The sequence below is a fragment of the Labrus bergylta genome, chromosome 18 (genome assembly GCF_963930695.1).
Source record: "Labrus bergylta chromosome 18, fLabBer1.1, whole genome shotgun sequence".
Taxonomy (NCBI): Eukaryota; Metazoa; Chordata; class Actinopteri; order Labriformes; family Labridae; genus Labrus; species Labrus bergylta.
In genome coordinates, this window is record NC_089212.1 from 3,744,089 (window position 1) to 3,766,416 (window position 22,328).

Sequence of the window (22,328 nt, forward strand, 5' to 3'; positions counted from 1 at the left end):
CATAGTGCAGTAAACATGGGAAAGATGCTTTTCTCCCTGTTGAAAGCTATTGTGCTATTAAATTGACCTTTGATTTGTATATAAATAAGGAGGAGGAGTTACATATTATTGCTTTAAGGGTAAGTAACACGAACATATTTTGGCCTAAGTGAAGGCTATGAAAGAATTTGAAGTGGTTATGAAATGAAAAAGATAAAAACACTGAAACAGTCTGAAAGTTTCTGTGCCAAAATGAGTAGGTCATGGTGCAAATCTAAGCTAAAATGTGAAAAGAGGTAGCTGAAATGTAAGTTAGAATAAAGCAATGAAACAATGAAACTGAATAATTGGGTAGAGTAAGAGTATCACTGATTAATTTTCACTAAAGTAAGAGTTCAGCTGGCGGATTAATGAAGTGCTGAAATCTATGTGTGAGAGGAGTTGAGCTATCCATTCAGGTCTGAACAGTTACAGAAATTTTAAACGCCTGCTAAAGTTGAAACAAACACATTGAGGAGGAGTTAAAATAGTAAATTAATTAGACACACTACACTTAAAGGCTTTATATGCGATTTTTTGATCCACCAGCATGAAACCAAAACAACTTGTGCTGCATTGTTGTGTTAGCATGCTAATGCTAGCGATCTTTATTATGCTTGTATCTTCACACTGCATGTAAATTTACCTGAAATGAGCATGATCTAGAAACACAGTTAAGCAGTGAGTACAGTATGTTATTCTTCTTTTCTCTAGTCCCTCAATTAAACAACTTTTATACACGAGGGGAAGAGTCAGCCGGCCGTCCTGACGATGTAAACAAACTGAAGATAGGACTCTGAAAACTCTGAAAACATCACAGACAGTGGGACTCAGGTGTTACACCTATTGTAGACAGTCATGACTCACAGAGTTATTTTCAGAGGATAAACTTGATTTCTGCTACATTTAAGTGTGAAAAATTGCATATTCTTCCTTTAACATGTACAAAAAAATTTAAATTGAACTGCATTGTTAAATGGCAGGTGAGGCGATCCAAGACAGTACTGGCAGCTCGTCTTTGAATTAAAGGACACAGTTGAGGATGGAAGTTTGGTAATAAAGACCAACTCTGTCTGTTGCCATACAAAGAACGCCTGAAAGCTTAACATATGAACAATGGTTAAAGGAGCAATATGTAACTCTGACAAGTAGTGTTTAAAATGTGTCTCTGTAGAGAGAGCTGTCTCCCCCCGCCCCCTCCTCCCTTTAGAGTCAATGTGCATGCAGGTTGCCATGTCCTGGACACTGAAGCTTCAGTGTTTATCCAGCTCTGCACCAGTCTTGAAAAATTTCTGCATTCTAACCTCTCTCCATTTTTTATAAACATCTCCAATACTGATTGTAGTTTGACCACGTTTCTGCTTGTGGAGCTTATTAGAAACATGCAGAGGCTTTTTATGCCGGGTATAAAATAATTTATATCTAAACCAGTTTGCTTGCCCGCTTCTATCACTGCAACACCTGTTGGTTTGCCATTTGCCTGGAAAAAGGAGGGGCGTACAAAACGGCCGTATGAGAGTGCATTAAAACTTCTCTGGTCAAAAGAAAAACAAACCATTCTGCCACTTTTTTTCTTTTGCAGTAGGTTAGCTGCTGACTAGTTGCTGCTGGTGGGTTGCACACATACACAGCCTTCAAAAGTCCCACTCCAGTCATGTGTCTCCATCTCCCACATTTGCACAATACTTCTCTGCTCTGTTAGTTCATCCACTGTGGGGTTAAAGGTGGAACAGGCTCTCCTCATTCCCTGATTCAGACTCTGTTATCTCTAATGCAGAACGGAGAGATGTAATACAGCAAGAAAAGGCTCTTTAGACACATCGTACCTCTAGTTCTCCTTCTGAAAGGGTATGCCACTTCATTATAAGGTGTTAGCCTCCTGAAGTGTAATCAATAAGCTTGTCCATAAAGTGAGATAACACTAACGTCCCTCACAAAGAGTGTGAGATCCGAGTGACTGTGAGGAAGGGTAATATGAGAAATGTGAACATGAGTGATTGGTGACAAACAGAAGGGAACCACCAGGGCCTTCGTATAAAAAGAATTTAAGTAGTAAGTTTGTATTATATTTTACTCATTCATAATTTGATGACATAATTTGTTATCAAGTTAAATTCTTATCTGTAAATTAAAAAAAAGACATTGATGTAGGCCTTGTAAATGGACTTGAGCTTTTCTAGTCTTCTGACTACTCAAAGTGCTACTCAAAGTACTGCAGGTCACACCTACACATTCACACACTGATGGTAGAGGTTGCTATGTAAAGTGACCATCAGAAGTAACTAATCCCATTCATACACATTCATAGACTGTCGGCAAAGCAGAGGGAGCAATTTGGGGTTAAGTGTCTTGCCCAAGGACATATAACTGCAGGAGCTGGGGATCGAACCCCCAACCTTCTGGTTGAGAGAAAACCGACTGAGCCACAGCCGCCACAGCTGTTGTGCCCTCTGTAAATGACATGTGGCTAATGAAATATATTTTATTTTATATGACAACATTTGCTGAAGTCCCCAAAAGTAAAAAAAAAAGAATAACTTGGCACAAATTTATACATTTTCAGTGAATATTTGTTTTGTTTATTTCATGTGTTCATCAGCTTATGTTAGGATCCACTTTGGTTGATTAATACGTGGGCTTCTTTTGGTATGTATCCTTAAAGCTCACATATTATGCAAAATACACTTTAACATGGTTTTCTAACACTAACATGTGTCCCCACTCTGTTTACAAACCCCCATTTATGAGAAAAATCTATCCTCTCTGTCTTTTGCCTGCTCAACTTTTAAGGTTTGAGGATGGGTCTCTCATGAACGCACGCACCTGAATGCACCATGCAGCACCAGGTGTTGAGAGTTTGATACTTAAAAAAAAGTTAAGTTTGTTTCTTTTGTTTTCTGAGCTGTGCTTTTCCTCAGTGTTTTTATGCTTATTTGAAGTAAATTTGAGCTCGGGAAGTGAATTTTTATTTTGCTGCTCCAAATCTTCCAGGACTGCTGGTAACCTCCTGATGAACAGGGTTTTATAACTCCATACCCGAAAACACTTGAGTTTATTGTGGGGTTGAAAACAAAGGCTTTTTGAGAGACATATCAACTTGAGCCTTTCCAAGTCATGAAGTAATGAATCAAGGAGAAAGTTAAGCTATAAAATCCCAAGCTTTGCAAAGTTGTCAAAATGAGCTAGCTTCCTCCCACGTTTGAAGCAGCGAGTTACTCAACAGTCATTTAGGAGTATGACACAGCAAATCTATTATCAACGCCGTGTTCTGGATTAATTTAGAATGAAAAGTTGGAGTTTAAATCCTTTTAGAGAGCTACTTCTACCTGAGTCATTTCAAGGGATAGGCTACCAGAGGTGGATTTAGTTTTCAAGCAGGCCCAATGGGATCATCAAAGAGTAAGTGATTTAAAATCATCGAGGCCGCCGTTCCAACTTATTTCGTTATGTCTGCTGCTGCTGCTTTGTGAAGGTTTATTTGGGAAATGTCATCGAGTTATTGCATTATTGCTGTTTTTACAAGTCAATCTGAACATATATTGATGTAATCACTGGCCGCTGTGTGTTGGTGTTTTTCATGAACAATATTGCATATTTGTTGTGGTGGGTTCAAAAATGACATGATCTCTGTTCACTGCTCATGGTCCTGAAGTGTATGTGTCTCACTTGGCTTTGAGTGTGTGTGTGAGTGTATGTGTTGTTATGATGTGAAGGCCTACCAGAGATTTTGTTGGAGTTGTGTGTTAGGGAGGATTGGGGAGTGTGTGCACATGCAGTTTGTGTGATGATGCAATTGTTTGTAGGGCAATTAGCATTTTGCTAATAAAATGAGCTGTTTCTTGTGACGGTATGCTTATATCTCTCTCTTCATGCTGTTTTCTGGTGAGGTGCTATTACACACCTTACCTTTTCAGCTATCTTGGAACTTGACTCTAGATATGATTTAAAGGACTTAAATTTTGTGTGGAATCAGAAAGAAAGCTAAAAGCATCTTAATCAGTGGTAGACAAGCTGGGGAGGGTGGACCCCCTAATGGGGTTACAAGATAAGCCAGAGGTGTCACAAGATGATTAATGAAAGAGAACAGAAAGATGATATTTCTGCTACACCCTAAAACAAGCGCCCAGGTTTTGCTTTCCTTCACTACATACTGAATCATTTTAGCCTTTGGATGTCCGACAATTAATCAAAGGAAACATCCTTAAGCACATGAGTTATTGCTTTCCGCTGGGGGAGTGTATTCAGCTTGTCATGTTCGGCTGTGAGCAGAGATTGTTTTAGTTTAATGGAGTCAAAATGGTTCATAGTCACTGTTGAATAAAATGTACAGAGGCAGTTCAGTTAATTCTGCTTTAGGAATCTCCAGGTTTGTTTCAGTGTGAACGACGTTACCTCACTTTGGTTTATATTTAATGGAGCGATTTGTGTCTTAGCTTCTCTCAGATATATGATCACATTTTTCTTGGGGTTCAGTAGTTAAGTATTTTAATTGAACCCTTTACATGATGGAAAAATACAAGTTACACCAGTTTCTTTCTATGTATATCTGTCAGTATGTTTCTAATTCCCATCCCCTCAAACCATTCATCCCATCAACCACATCTTCCTGTCTTCACAATGAAATGAGAGAAAAAAGCTGGAAAAGTAAACATTTAGGCCCCATTCAAAAATAACTACCAGGTTTCTAATGATGCAACGCTTAATGCAAATGGGTGAAGTATCCCTTTAAGAGAGCCAAGCTGAGTCTGGCACAAGTGGAACTTCCATTTATCCTTCAATTTTTCTCTGGCAGGCCTATGATGGCCAGATTTCATAAACCTTTAAAACAAAAAAATTAAATAGTATAAGAGACCCTCAAGGGGGAGGGGGCTTTCTGAAATAGGTTTGAACACAATGTTCAAAGCACAGTCGGGAATTTGGGGGATTTTGTGCTTGAAACTAACCAATCAATCTCTCTCTCTCTCTAATAAGCTGAACAGGAACAACATGCAACATACATTTTTTATCCCCCATGACTGCATCTTTGGATCTCCATTGTGGTGCTTTTATAACATATAAATAAAACGACTGATGGAGTGTTATTGGGACATGATGAACACACATTTAAACCCAAAGGAACAAGAAGTATAACAGAAATAAAGTCAATATAAACTGGGATTAGCACTTTGCTTATTATCAAATGTGGTAATGAAGCTTTATTTAATCATATTTTAGCTCATCAAAGAGTTACAGCAATCAAAGTGATTCAACATCATGACAACATTGCGTTGGAATCTTTTCAAGTATAGCTAATGAAAATGTGGCCATGTTTGTGAATGCTTTCTCTGGCTCTACATTAAAAGAGCAGCTTTCTTGATAGCACTATTTTTAAGACCCATTGTAAGCGCCTGTTATGGCTGTTATCAAAGTTAATACAAAATGGTATGTTATGAGGCAAATCACTTTAAATCAAAAGTGATGGTTCACCCAAAATCTTGAGAAAGTGTCAGGCTTTGTAGCAACTTTCAAAAGCAGGTGAGAAGAACAGCTGGCAGCTCTGTGGCTCACCCACAGATATTTCATTATTTCCAGGTATTTTTAGAAATCACAGAGCTCATATTCCCGACTTTCTTTCATTTGCAAGTTGTTCGGGTGCTGAGTTAAAGACTACATGACTAACAGACTATTTCTGCCTCTCTTCTACGAGTCATTTTACATTTATCTGAGTTATTTCAGGGAAGGACATCTCAAACAAGCGGCACTGGTCGAACTGTCCTCTTTTATTCCTGTGCCATCACAGCTTGCTGCTCACTGTTTTGCCTCACAGAAGGCCGAAAAAAACCAAAAACAAAAACATCAGATCTTGGTCCAAAAAGTGGAAAACAGTTGTTTTATGTAAAACTGCTGAGAGTGCTGTGAAGCTCATGACTCATTCTCTTCACTATGTCTGTCTGCTGCTATGTGGGAGGTGAAAACTCCCACTTTACAGATTTTTTAAACACAGTTTGTTGATTCTGTTTGTTGTTGTGTATGCTCAAATAATGCTAGACAAACAACACCTGTGTGTGTAAGTGAAGAATGTTCGTCTAGCTGAGTGGATAAAGGAATGTGCATTAAACCCACACTCTTTTTAAAATGCTGCGAATACAGAAAGACTTTGTGGGCTATGTTAATGTAGGCTGCATTATACTGTATTAAGCTTTTAAGTGATGTTTGTCATATGCAGAGTTGTATTCAAGAAGTGGACAAAGTCACAAGGATGTGACCAATAAGGTTCTGGACTGGCATTTTACAGCCTCCAGCTTGGCATTATGGTCTTCATACTAGGACCCGACCGATTTTTGGGTCCAATACTGACATCAATATTAGAGAGAGAAAAAAATCTGATACTGATATATTGGCCGATATCTTTCTGAGCTCTATGTTCAATCTGTAGAGATGGATACATATAAATATACACATTTAGTGTGTTGGTCCCTCAAATGCAGTTATCAAACGCTTAGGAAAAGATAATGAAAAAAGATGGTCACTCAACTGCTCGTTTACGTTCATCACCACTTGAAACTGTAGATAGTGTTAATGCTTGTTGTAATTTATACAGCACATTCTGCTGGTGTCATACAACACAACTAAAATAAAATGCTATTTAACTGGTGAATAAATCTGGTAATATTTGCACATATCTGCGATAAAGTAATCGATACCTAAAGTTACTGGATATGCTAATATCGGCCGATATAATCGTACTTCAATGTGTTTTACACAGTCTGACAAAAAGTACATGAATGTGATGTATTTATCTTAATACACATATTGTTACTGCTGCATGACTCTTTTTTTTTACTTATTAAACACATCACCTGCAATTCAGCCTAATACCTTTGTTTTTTGTTTTTCTTATGCACCCCATCCTCTGTAATAAATGCTGAGCTAACTAGTGTAGAATGATGAAATGTATAGCCACTACTTCCTCGGAGAGTTGTTAGTTGCAGTTAGTATTTGACCAATCAGGAATGGTCAAGCATGCTCGTCCCGCCCCTACGGTCCCTGTATAGGGCTCTACAGGGTCTTTCCAAAGAAAAAAATCCAATTAATTTTCTTTATAGGGGATTTGGTTATTAGACATAATGTCATAAGCATCCAAATTATACGTACCACAAGCTACCGGATTGGACATGATGGTAAATGCTCCTGAAGTTCATATGATATCATCCTCATTTTAAGAAAAACATGGTTTATTCACAATATCAGGTAAAACCCACCTCAATGAGGGTCCCAGCGATGTCTCTGATTGGTGGAGCAATGTTTATCGCCCCTCTGTGGCGCATGTGAACGGACAGTTTTGCTAGCTAGTTCATTTGCTTACACAAAAGCGTACCAATAACCTTGTTAGGAACCAGAGACACCATAGAAGAGGGCGATCACTGTTCAGCTCTATTTTAGTTTAAGGAGTAGAAAGGTTCTAACAGGCCCGTTTTTGGGGGATTAACCCCATCCATTGGGTGTTCCTCTAGTGGAATATAATTGATCCCTAATCCCTGGGGAAAGATCCTACAGTGGAAAGTAGCACAAGAAGCTAAGATCACTCCTTTAGCTAAAGTAATAATATGACAATTAAGCATGTTCTCTGTTTCTTTTGTTAATCCACTTAAAATAGTTTTTCACCTTTTTAAAAGAAAGATTCAACTAGATAAAACCAGACTTAACTTATTATCCTGTCAGCAGAGTTCATAGGCATGCTGAACAACCTTACTCACAGGTATTGGGTGCTAAGCTGGAACTTTCATGATGACTCAGAGTTTTAAACTTTGCACAGGCAACACCGGCTGCAAAGTTTGTAACTTTGCTTGAATTAAAAAATCAGCAGCCTTTTTCTCACACTAAGGGAGCAGTAAAAAGAGCAGAGCGGAGCTGATTTTCATTAAACCATACAAGAGCAACTTTCAATGACAATTTGGAGATGCAATACACCCAAAAGGCCTGCTGTAGGCAGAAAAATGCAAGGGTCCTGATAATGGTAATTAATTAATCACAGGAGGTTTGCTACTTATCTGAATTACCATCTTTAGCAGTATTATTTGTGAGATGAGAGCATTAGTGGAAAAATCAACAACAGTGAACGTTCAGGTAGTAGCTCCTGCATTTGTTCTGCATCGAATGAGTCATTTTGTTTGAATTAGTGAATGCTCACTCTGTTGGTTTAAATTAATTCTTTTGAATTTGATAACACATCCATCCTGCTGGTGTCAAACAAAGCAACATTCACTCTTTGCTGGTGTCTGCTACAGAACATTCCCAGTGTACACCTCTCTGCCACAGAGATACTTTGTGTCCTTTTCTGTCAGGGAGCATTTGGCTAGCTGTGCAGCTGCCTGGCCAAACCAGCCTGCATGTGTCTCTCTTTGTTGAATTTTCTCTCCGGTTGGCTCATAAAAATGTGCTTCGACTCTGACTACAAAACAAAATGTGAAATAATTCATAATGGCCTCTGAGCACATGTACTGGAAAGTCACTTTGGGTGTCCAAAATGCGACTCTAAAGCTTCATAGTTGAGTAGGTAATAAGATTGCCCTCTTGCATCAGTCCCCCCGTACTTTCCGCCATCTACTCACAGATAAAAACACGAGTGCACTGCAGAAGTAAACTGAATCCCACACCATTGCTTTTTCTACTGGAATATAATAATCCTCTTTGTAGGACACTGAAACTCTCCAAAGAATTTTGAGAAACTTCAACCCTTATCGTTTCTCTCTCAGGTGATCAAAATAACCAGGTTGTCAGTTGAAATTTACCACTTAATAATACTGATGTCTTTCAATATAGACTGCCGGGATCTCTTCCATCTCTCAACAGGTATTTTTGACTTATTTCTATGATGCTACAAGCCCTTGTAATCACTGCATTCAAGAGAAGATGTACCATTTGTATGAAGTCTGTTGGGTGTGTTTGGTCTATGGGCTCAAAAGATCAACATGGCAATATATCGCCCTGTGCTTCTTGCAAATACATGTATCGATGCAGATATATCAGAATCAATATGGCTGCAAAGCTGTGATGACAGTTTTGAAAGACAATTGCCCTATGGTGCAGTTCACAATAACACCATAGTCATAGCGCTGGGATTCAAATATTTAAATTTATATCTAGGATCTGAATTTAAGTGTTTTAAGTTGTATGATCCTTATCCCTCTACTGTTATTCTCAACAATAAGAGACAGGTGTTGTAGTAAATTCTGTATAGGACTTAGTCATTATCCAAAATCAATGTATATCACAATATGTATCATATTGTGGCCTCTGTATTGTGATATGTATCGTATCGTGGGGTTGTAGGAAATACCCAGCCCTACTGCCAGAGCAGGAAGCTTGTAATTGTAATTTTAACTAAGGGAGACAAAGATTAGCACACTCTTGTTTAAATGCTGTTTAGCTAGAAATGTATAACAGAAAACCTTAAGTTCATTATCACTGACAAGACCATCCAAAAGGCCTTCTCTCATAACAGCTTTTGGAAAAATTTGACCTTTTCCACTTAAGAATATTTGGCTAAAAAGAAAAGATGGAAAAAAGCTGCATGGCTTCTCCATGTCATTTGTTGCAGGTATTTTGGACCATTAAACATTTTACTCCCAATAACACTCTCCTGACGACTCCGTCAGGTAAAGTAATTACACAAAAACAGTTTAGTAGATCATTATTATTATTATTAATATATTTTTTCCAATCATACTGACATTTAAATCCTACTGGTCCCAGTGGGAACAACTAGCCGCAGCAGCAGCCATTTACTCCGTTCCTCCAACAGTGTCCTAAATTTGCATGGCGGCAAACCATTATTGACTCATGCATTCTGCAAAGCACTGCAAAATTCAGAGTCATGGTGCCCCCGTGTTTTTGCTGTTAGCATTGAACTGGAGATAATGCGAATAGTACCAATAAAAGAAAGTAACAAGGAGAGCAGGAAGAGACTTTTTCCTGAGGGGGATTAGAGAGAGCTGGAGGTGACTCAGTCAGGCTGACATATGATAGTTGTCGAGGAATAAAAAAAGAATCCTCAATTGACGATGGACGAGGGGTACTGACACTATGTTCTGACTGAAGAGGGAAGGTTAATCCTCCATTGGGGAGCCATTATGTTTCAGAGGAGAGACCAAATGAAGGAGGCTGTTCAGGGTTCAAGTATCTAGTAGAGGCAGTGCGCGTTAGGCTGCTGCCCCAGGTATGTTCATGTTTGAACAGTGTGGGCGAGTTATTCTATAACTAAGTTAAAGTGTTTTACAGACTTGCTTTTATGTGATGACTTACTAATGTCTTTTCTTAGTGGTTTTACTATTTTTATCTTCTTTTACTTCTTACTGTCCTTTTATTTATGCACTTATCTTAACTCCTCTTATGTTTTAACTTGGTAATGTCTTATCTTACTTTGTCTATTTATGTTTTTTATTGATATATACTTTTTATTTTTATTAATATTAAAGTTTTTTATCATTTAATCACTTGTTTCTATTTATTTTACTGCTTTTACCTTGTTATTGCTGTTATGTTTTGATTTGCTTTGAGCTCTTTTAGTTTCTTACATATTTTTAAATCTTTGTTCCTCTTGGTCTCAGCTCGTGTTGTTGGGTTCTTGTGATGGTCGGGTTATATATGTCTGTTGGGTATCGTGCACTATGGGTTCTTTTCTGTTGAATTGTATTTAATTATTTTTAGTATTTGTTATGTTCTTGCTGTTGTTTATGTTCTTCTGTGTTTGGTTTAGTTTGTTCTAGCCTAAAGGGGATTCAGTGAAGCATTTGAAGACAATTACTATGGCATTTGATGCAACAATTCTTTCTGCCATAAGCCTAGTAAGAATGCACACAGAAGCCCAATTGAGACACCGATAGAACAATTTACTAACCCACAGTGACGACAATAGAGAACATCAGGATGTGCCATCATCAATCTGCAGGACCATTAACCAGACAGCAGCATTCAGCAGCCTCCCAATGTAAATGTTACAGGGTTGAGTGTGTGAATGGGAATATGTCACAGGGGTCTTCACAGATGTTTTATTGAATAACACCCGTGACATCTCCACTATAAGCTCCTGCAGTGATTTCTGACTCTCCTGAAAGAGCATGACAGCACAGAATAAAACACAACGCTGCAGTCTGAAGGCGGTGCTGATGTAGAGGCTGTTGACAGAGCTGACCAACGGGAGCTTGTTTTGGACGGGAAGAAAACCAATTTCATGATATTGTAGATATAAGCTGGGGTGATAGGATGGTAGAAAATTGATTTCTTTACCATGGGGAGTGGCTGATCTGAGGCTGGTCCCTTGGCATGAGGCAGGAGTTGATATAGCGAGACAGGTGATTGAGCAGATCAATAAAAACAGACAGTTAAAATGTGCCTCCTCTTATAATAATAATATACATTTTTAAGCCTGCATTAATAGATAGGTAGTTTACGCTGTGAACACAACACTGATTTATTCAGCTTATGTGTTTTTGACCCAAAACAAAGCTGCAGCACATCCAGAGTCCTCACCAACACCATAAATGTCGACGAGTTCTCAGATGGCTACACTGGTTTCCTATGAGTCAAAGGATAGATTTCAAAATCCTACTCCTCATCTATAAAGCATTACATGGTCTTGGGCCAAAATACCTCACATCTTTTAATCCCTTATGAGACATCCAGACCCCTCAGGTCCTCCGGGACAGCTTTACTCACTGTTCCCAGAATCAGAACCAAGCAGGGTGAGGCAGCTCCTTGCCTGTTTAATGAACCTGAGGTTTTCTTCATATATTAACACTTAAAAAAAAAATATATTTTCTGCTGCCTTCCCTAAAGTCCAGTCTCTCTTTGTTTTATATGTACTTCAGTGTGTTTTCCAAGTGTCCTGTGCATGTTTAGGCACATCTATGTGCAAAAATTCAAAGTCCGCGGAAACGCGGCTTCTCCTATGTCCTCCTGTTAGCTGTAGCATTAGCTGCATGTAATGCTCGGTGCTAGCCCCCCTCGAAAAAAATTTGCCAGTGTGATGTCTTGTCAGTGTGATATCACTGATTTAAGCCCATTGGCTCGTTGTGGCAAGCCCAGCAGTTCATGTTGCATGCCCGTTAACTTCTGTAGCACACCCACGATATGCTGTAGCCTGCGGTAGAACAGTACTGCTAAGGTGCTAATGTTTATGCTCCCCTCGGACGGAGCCAGTGGCTGCATTCCCAATATGGTAAAAGGGGAGTGACTTTTCCGAGAACCGTGCTGAGCGACTGACCAATTACGGCAGAGCCGACAGGCCGACCAATCAGATTAGACTTGGCACACGTGGGGACTCTGAACATGGGCACTTCAGAGCCTCAGAGAGAGAGTCAGAAGAGAGCCGGTGCATGGAGCGGCAGTTCATGAAAACAGACACTTTTTTATAACTTTAGCTATTGTGAACATACTTTAGTGGGTACATAGATCTTTTAATGTGTGTAGCAAAATGTTATCCATGTTTTATCAGACTGTTGCACTGTTGTGGCAAGTGCCATTTTCTTTGCAGCCGTCTGTTGGGGCAGCAGCATCAGGGCTTGTAACTCTAAAAAGCTTAACAAGCTGATTAGGAGGACTGGCTCTGTGCTGTGGAGCCCGTGGAGGTGGTGATGGGGAGAAGGATGATACAGAAAGTGTTGAACATTATGGAAAATAACATGTATCCCTTACACAATCTCGTGTGTGAACAAAAGAGTGTTTTTAGTGGGAGGCTACGGCAGCTAAGCTGCAAAAAGGACAGATTTAAAAATACTTTTTTACCTACTGCAATTGCACTTTATAATGACTCCCCTTTAAGTAAGGACAGAATACTTTTAAACTTTAGCCTGAGTTGCATATATCCTATGTCAAACTGTATTGTGGGCTCATGTTTTTTTGTATGGGTGGGATATGTTTGTATATACAGTATGTGTTGTGTTGTGTGTTTGTATGTATGCTGGCTGCTGGAACACCTAAACTTCCCTGCTGGGATGAATAAAGTATATCTTATCTTATTTTTATCTTATCTTATAGATTAAATGAACCCCAAAAAGGGCATAATATGACCTCTTTAATATTTATTTATGATTGTTCTCATTTTAAATGCACAGTATGTAAAATCCGCTGCTAGGGGGCTCTCAATCAAAACAATAACAAAAGATGACGTTGAGGCTCGCGGGGAATCATGGGAGTTATTCTCTCTGCTGTTTTCTAAGTCATCCTGCCTCTTAAGAACTCTGATCTATTGAGATTGCAAAAAGCCGATGTTTTTGGTTTTTGTTGATATTCTATCATATTTTCTATCTCCAGTTAATCATCAACAAAATATTGGAGTTACCATCTTTTTTAACGGATTAACCGTTAACGGAGTTACATTTTAACTGTGTCCACCTCTGCTTTGTGTGACGTCCTGCCCTCTGTCTGCATTGGCTTCATGGCCTGGCAGACAGTAGGTGGAGTAAGGAAGGCCATTAGGTAACTGGGTACACCTGAGTCCATCAGGACTCGGCTTATATAAGTGGCTTCCACTATAATTTGTGTCTCTCCTCTCTTCCTCCACCAGCTGGTTTGCTTTTTGTTTGCACTTTACAACTCTACACTAATCACCCATCCATCCAGTGCATTCATGACTGATTTACATAACGATGATTGTTTTAAGTTTAGTTTAATAATAAATTAATTTCCTTTAAACCTATTTTCATGTGTGATACCCTTCTTTTGTCACTTACCTCGAGCCAGTTTGTGACACAGATGCCGTCTGCCCGTTTGGTGTGCAGATGCAATCAGCAAAAAAAGCCTTGCATGCCCAGGCATCAGCTTGTGGTTCTGCTTCCAGTTTTGAGAGTATGAAGCTGGAAGACCAAAAATGCCAGAAGTTCATCTGACCGGTTGGGTGCAGCTGATTGGGCAGTGATGATCAGCCCTCACAACCCTGTGCATTGCATGACAAACGACTGATATTCAGCCCAATTTCAAAATCAGTAGTGCAGCTCTGAAACAGCCTGAATTCACTCGGTTTATGCCATGCTTAATTTCTTCCTGATTTTCCTGTTTAGGCCTGATTTAGGCTTTGACCATTGACTTCCTGATTCACTTTCATCCTTTTTTTTAATTACCATAGTATGGATGAATACATTATTTGTGCAGTATCATGTCCTGCTATGTTTCTCACACTCAGGATATTAAAGGAAACCTTAAAGTAAAATGATATAGGTGGTTTTTCATTCTTTCAGTTAACAGTTTAAAATCATTCATTAAAAAATGTCCAAATTATTTTTATCTCTATGTTGTGAGCCCAACTCTGGTTCCCACAAAGTAACTTAGAGGACAAAATTAAACAAGTTAAATGTTTTTGTGACAATTCTTTTCAGCATCATCAAACAAAACAAATTGTTAGACAGTCAAAAACTAGTTCATGTTGGCTGTATTTCAGCTTCTAACTGCAACACACACAACAACAACAACAACACAGCCTCCTGCTCCTGCATCTCTAACATCAGTAAAGAAGGATCACATCCAATCACGGGCTTAAAAGGCAAAATATGCAAGCATCAAATGAGGTAATGTCACATAAAGGAGAAGGAATGCAGTAAAGGTGGAGGAACTGAAACGCACCATTGCACCATTTGTTCTTATACTGTATTCTGCTGTATGTTAATGTAGTTTAGAGGCTGGCATAAATAACCGGTCCATTTGTGGTGATGTTGCTTTATTTGGTAATCAAGAATGAGGTAAAATAACTGGTATTAAATGCAAAATCCAGAAGCTTTAGGTGAGTTAAGGTAAAAGGGTTGAAGTTTTAACAGCAGAGCTCGAGGTTAGCTGGGAAGCAGCTGTGAATGTCAACAACTTCTCCTCAAAGTAAGAGACTCAGTCTGAGTGACGGAGGGCAGAAGGCAGGGAAGAGAGAAAAGATGGAGTGAAAGAAGTCGAGTCTGATGGCTGGAAAGAGAGGTCAGCTCACGAGTCGAGGGCTAGTGCCACTTTCTCTTAAGTGTCTCCGACCGTGTGAGCTGACTTCACAAAGCTGCACACTCCCAGGGCACGTGGGGACAGATGGAAAAGGTCTAAAGGAGCAGGAGGAGGAAAAGGAGAAAAGACACGGAGCAAATGTTATGCCCTGTGGTGAGGACATGAAGGTAAGACAGTCAATGAAAGGTTGTCTTCGAGGGATTGAAAAAGGTGTTAGCATGTACCTGGAAGGCTGGCAGCCAAGAAGTAACATCGCTTCTTTAAACAGTAAGATAAGGACACACAGTTTTACACCCATGCTCTCTCAAAACAGCTGCCTTTCCAATGCCAAACACATCCATTATCTGGGTTATTTTAAGGACTTCATAATAGCTGTTTTTCATTCAGTCATGACACAAATTGGTTATGCGCCGAACAAAATAATAAACTCATTATTTGTTTTTGATTGCTTGCCTCCCAAAGATGAAAAATCACATCTCTTTGCAAGTTGTTTCTTGATTGTTCGGGGAATTGCTTCATTTTTTTGCAAGGAACTTGATTTAATAACGCTTTTTTCTCCTCTTCATTTTTCATTTTAACAATGCAAATGAAGTAACAAAATAACATGATGTAGTTAGGAATAATTCCTTTTTATATTCATACAAATCTGGACTATTATTTAGCAGGCTTACCAGAATCGCTCCAATTAATTACACTGGGATAAAGAATATATACAGCTGTGCTTTGAGGCTTTAAAATGGTATGTACTGCTGGTTTATCCACTTCTATTTACAGGCGAAACAGTGCTTCAGTGCATAATGGATTTGGGTTTGGCTTTATAAGGAAAATACTAAAAAAAAAATATGACTTGTAGACACAAAGTCCACACTCTGATGAGTTTGAAATCCTGTGCTGCTTTGAGCACTACAGTATGTTAACTACTGTGAAATATGTACTGTGTCGGGGCGCTGGTGGCTTGGTTGTTAGTGCGCACGGCCCATGTGTGGAGGCTGTAGTCCTCCAAGCATGGGCTCGGGATCAAATCTGACCCGCGGCTCCTTTCCTGCATGTCGTGTTCTCTCTCTCTCTCTCTCTCTCTCTCTCTCTCTCTCTCTCTCTCTCTCTCTCTCTCTCTCTCTCTCTCTCTCTCTCTCTCTCTCTAATAAAGGCATAAAAAGGCTAATTAAAACAACAACAAAAATGTATTCTGTGTCTAACACGCACATACTCATCATGTATTACCAATTAGTCCTTTTATTTATACTGTATGTATATATATATTTTTTACACTAGCCGGCGACCCTCCGGTTCCCAACCCGAGTCCCAACAGACAGACCTACTGCTGCCCCATTTTGTTTGTTTGACCAAAATAGATTCTGAGCAGAAAGTGTCCTTCTCTTAAATTTACAAAGACATAATTCTAATTACATAAACAAGAATATATATTAACCACTGTCATTTTTTGTGGTTGCTGCACACATTCTGCGTACATGCATGTGATTCCTGTGGAACCGATTCACCTTTTGTTCTATTCTTGTAATGTAGTGTTGTTTGCCTTGTAATTGCAGTTGGATGGCGTCCAGGAACATAATCCCCACGGGAACAATACAAGTATATCTTGTCTTATATTTCTGCAAGCCAATCACAGTCACAGCAGACGACTGTTCAACACGAGTCTGGTTCTGCTCAAAGTTTCTGCCTGTTAAAGGACGTTTTTCTTGCTAATGTTACCTAGTAAATAATGCCAAGTGCTTTGCTCATAGTGGACTAATGTTGGGTCTTAAGTGTCTTGAGATAACATTTGTTATGAATCGGGCTCTAAACTAATAAAGATGGATTGGTAGAGATTGAGATTTACAACAGCAGGTTGTGATAGCCGTTCCATTTCATGGTACATGTGTACAATTTTAATGAGAGTGATTGATGGAATACAGGCTAGGCTACTGTACATTTAAAAACCCTCTTCCATCAGAAGTGACGCTTTTGTAACCTCAGCGATTTTCACCATGGGTGGGGGAATTCGGCTCCTACCTTTTTTCTGTCAGAAGGAAACACTCCAGGCCTCCTTGTGACAGAGAGTTTTAATAAAGGCTCTGAGGTGATTTCAAGGCTCTGGAACTGAATCACCACCATGCCAAGATAAAGAAAACCAACTACAAAAGTGTTGAATTATGTACAGTACATGCTCCCAGATTCTGTTGCAGGGCTCGTTTTACCTCTTGAGCCTCACTGCAGAACATCTGTGTCGGATTCACGTGTGAAGCGACAAGCCCCTTTGGGTGGGGCTGCAGGGGAGAATAATGGAGGGAACTTTACAGGGACGGTTGAGTCATCGGGTACAACCATTAGGGGACAAAACTGCCTTACACTAACTGTTAGCGTGCAGATAGATTGCTAAATCGGGGCGAGGGTTTGTGGGTGAAAGGGGATGATGTGTGAGGGGATGACAGGTGTTTAACCCTTTAAGGATCTGTTCTTTTCCCTGCTGGGTGCAGGAGTTGGGAATACACATCATAATGTTGCTCTTGGCACTGTAGGGAATACAGGAACCTCACGGCCTGAATTTTTGTGTGTGGTGTACCCCTAGGATGACTTCTTGTCTCCCTGTGCGCTTGTCCTTTTCAGTCTTGTAGCATCATTGAACATGCAGTTCACAATCCACCTACCTCAGACCTTACCCCCCCCCCCCCCCCCCCCCCCCCCCCCCACACACACACACACACACACACACACACACACACACACACACACACACACACACACACACACACACACACACACACACACACACACACACACACACACACACACAAATACCTGCACACACACACACACATTGCTGTACTCTCTGCCTACCCGGCCCTGCATCGCCACACTGCTTTCCCCTCTACACACTGGGATTAACCAACAAGTCTTCTGCCCTGGAGGCCCAAAGAAGTCACCAGAGAGGAACCATAAACTCGGCCCCCAATTTACTCTATGCTATTTTTTCCCACAGCTGCCAAAAGCTCCCTACAGTAAATGATTTGGGAAGGAATGGATGAAATATAACTGTCTCCCCCTCCTTCTATACATCATTTTTATGTGCACACACGTGTATACTCAGCTAGGACAAATTGGGTGCCCTCTGTGACTTGCACAGCTATGACTCTTTATCTTTAACCGTCTCCATCAGTGTCTCTGTCAGTGCAGACTCTTGGCTTAGTAACAAACACTGAATAAATACCAAAGGCTTGTTGAACTGTTTGTTGTGCACAGCTGCAGGTGGTGGGAGTCACAGGGGGCTGCAGAGATGGATGGATGAACAGGAGCCAGACAGGCATCTGTGAGCTCGGGAGGAATCCGCAGCTTTTTTTATTATTTTTTCTTTTAGCAAACCTTCTGTCATCAAGCATGAAGGATTAGAACTTTGTAAGTGATGCAGTGAAAGTTATCTGCTCACATCAGAGATTTTTCTTTTTCTTTCTAAGGAGCTAAAGTTGGGTTCAAACCTAGGACAGAAAAACAGATATAAAAGAATATACAGCAGCTGTTGTCCATGATTTTGAGAAGAAAATTATCTTCTTTGGTCAGTCAGTCTGTTGGAATTTTATGAAAGGTAAAATGTGGATTGCTGTGAGTTGATTTCAACAAAACAAAATCAGCCATCCTTTTAAAAAAAAAAAAAAAAAAAAAGATTAAGAAAAACCTGAGCCTGAGGAAGATCTTGTATACGTTGCCCTGGTTAAACAGAATTGCACACATGGAGCTCATAAGTGTGCAACACTTTTTTCCCCCTTTTTCTGCATAGATTGAAGCCAGCTGGCCACACAAAAGACGATTTCAGTCACAATTTTGGGACCAATTTGGAATGTTGGTTTGATTGACAGTGAAGTAGAAGTTGAGGTCTTTGTGAGAACATGCCCTCTTGTGCATGAAAGGCCACCCACAAGGGATAAAGGGAAAAGCTTTCTGGCATCCAGTCACATGGTGGGAGCCCATGGAGGTTAGCAAAAAAAAAAAAACAGGTCCATCCTAATTTTAAGCAACAATGACCAAATCTCATTTAACACCTGAACACTCACCATCACCTCGTGAAGCAAAAAGAACACCCATTTTGTCATTGTTGCTTCAGTCAAATGTACCCGTTTCAAAATAAAAATAAAAACTCTTTGAGCCTTTAAGCAGGCGCAGAGGATGCTAATGTTAGCCTGGAGGCTAGCACTAACACTACTGATCGAATGTGCTAATTTTTTATCATATCCTGTGAGGGCCCCTACACCGGCCTTTCAGGGGCCCAGCCATTTCTGTGGATGGGCCTGTACAGATGCATGGTTCAACATCAGCAACATAAACAACAGGACCAAGGGACTCTACAGGTAGTGACAGTTACATTGTTTAAAATGTAGGTGTCTATTTTCATACTAAAATGAAACATGAGCCTTTCCTCTTGGTAATATCACTGACAGACTTTTATAATCCACCAGTTAACAAGCACCTGGAAACTGTGGGAACATGTCCTTTTATCTGGCAGAACCTTTGAGCATAGCCCAGCTGTTATTATCAAAAAAAGATAACATGCTCCATCAATACAGGCAGTTCCAATTATAGTCTACACATTGTTGCTATAGTGATGAAGGAGTAATGCATGACCATGGCCTGCTAAGCCTTGGGAAAATATCATCAAATATAAATATAGACAAGGAGAGTTGTGATCCATAGGTTTATGTTGAAAACGCTTTATCAATTATCTTACGCTGCAGGAGAGAGATTGATTTTTGGTCTATGGTAAAAATCATCTGAGGATTTACTGTATGCTTTTGTAATTTTTTTTTGGTTCAGGAGATTGCACTTAACAATGGAAACAATATTGGCTGGAAGAACTACTGCACGGAACAACTCCTGTAACCTTTACAAAACACAGAACCGATACAAATGAGAGGTTTTATATCCAAGAGGTAAAGAGCAGCCGGTAGAAACCAGAGTGCCCAGATGGAGGAGATAAGCAGCCCTCATACATTACACTGAAGAAGGCCATTCACATCATTATTTCTTTTTCGAGACAACAAGATGTCTCATCAAAGCCATTTTCAATTTTAAAGTGACGAAGAAGCTGGTAATTACAATTCTGCAATCCTCAGTGAGACTGGGCTAATCAGACTGAGAAAAGAGCCCTGAGTGGACTCCTCTCGCACATCAGTAACAGCAGCCTAATGAGACAGAGGTTCCACTCAAGAAGAAACATCTGCCGGCTTGTTTTGGATGTGGCAGTGCGGGAAGGAAGAAGCTGGCACAGAAGAGACTGAGGACTGTGTTAAAAAGTTTTCTCTCCCATGCAGCTGCTGACCAGCCTGAGCTGGCTTCATTGATATGGACTGGCACAGAGAGAAAGTCATCGAACAATAATGTTTGATGGTTTTCACACTAATGTTTAAACTCATGATGGAGAACTTAAATCTCTGCCTGAAAAGCAGAACCAGAAATGATCAATGTGGATTGATTTCCTGAATAGGGTTAAGAAAGAGAATCTTTGACTTTGCTTTATTTGTATGAACCATTGACTGTATTTGAATACAGCCAACATCCGTTGTATGAAAGTGAATCCAAAATACCCAAAGAAAGACGCTGACATATTGGACCTTTGGCGTAATTTTGAGCCAAGACATGTGCAGTAGGGATCTGGCTGGTAGAGTTCCAAAACACACATTTGACTCGCTGGTAAAACGGCAAAATCGTGTGTTGGTTTGGAGTAGATGCTGACATTTATTCATGGGGTGGAGGGGGGGGGGGGGGGGGGTGGGGGGGGGGGGGGGGGGGGGGGGGGCAGGAGCAGAGCAGTGAAAGTTCCTGCTTCCTATCAGGACATGAGACATCATACATCTCATAATCATATGCATAACCAGCAGGGGGGGAATGTCACTGCGTTTAATTTAGCTGCAGATGGGTTAATGCTGCAGTTAGTTGAAAAGCCTGATGTGTCTCGTGCAGATGTTAAAAGGGTATTTTATGTGCAAGCCTTGGCATTTGATGACTGGGTAATGCATGCAGGCTGGAAAAACTGCAACTTTGATCTCATGATGGCGCTGCAGGACACATCAAAGGATCAACTGAGTTCTTTGAATTTATCCAAAAAGTATTATCAATGTCTTAAATTGATGAGCAAGACAGTGTAAACAGTAGTTGTTTTATTTTTTGTTTCATTTCAGTAAAAAGAAAAGGGGGGTAGTTATACACGCATCCTGTTAGTGCAGGGCAAAAACAATACACTGCATATATTTTGCCATTGTTTGTTTACCTTGTCACTTTCTTGGTGTTATATTTAACAGATGATTGTTATAGATGTGTTTTCAACTTGGGAATTTTGAGTGTTTAACCACACCTGCCATCATGGTGCCAATCAGGCTATTGGTGTTGAAATCTATAAATGTGGCCACCCCTTCCTTTGTTTAAAAATGAACAACCTTAAGAAGACCACTGGTCGAAACACAGGGATTTTCACATGTTGGGAGGAGAGAATGGGGGATGACATGCAGACTCGAACCCACGGCTTCTGCAAAACATTGTGATTTAGATTGAATAAAACGTTGGCATCCGAACAAGTGTGCAGGTGTATCTTTGTCCTCATTTCAGTAAAAGCCATAACAATGTTAATTGTGCTGCGAAAGGAAAAGTCAGGGCCACTAAAACCAATAAGAGGTTATCTAGGGACCATGAATGTTGTAAGTAAAAACTTAATACAGCCAGGAGTTGTTAGTATAGTATATATGTATATATATATATATATATATATATATATATACATATATATATATATATATATATATCACTGAAGAGATAAGATGTTTACCCAGGTGCTGGCACTAGATAAAGTTCTACAGGTTACCATGTTCACCTGTTCACTTTAGTGTCAAAATTTCTTGAACTAATGTGCGACATGTAGGATAACCAAAGTTATTTTAAATCATTCTGAGGGGACATGAATGTCTGACTTGATCCACAAACTGTTAATGAAACACTTGATAAGAAAAACAGAAATGTAATCATCGTGCTCTGCTGGGAGAAGAGTGCTGAGGTTATCAAAGTCAAAAGTGTGCATCTTCTGTGGACCTTGTAGTGATTTCTTTTTAAAAGAATTATGTACAATATAAGAAGAGATTGCAATATTATTTCATATAACTGAAAACCTAACCACTGTAGTTGCTGTGGTATGATCTCCAACATTGTCTGCCGATTTGGAAATCTGTACTAAATGTTGTAAATGTTGTACATTTGGAGATATTGGGGTCTGGAACTAAAGTGTGATATGAAGGTAAAAAAAAAACACACTGCTACTATATAAAAAAAAAATCCAGTGTTCTCTGAGTTTAATTAGGAACTCCTTGGTAGAGAAGTGGAAA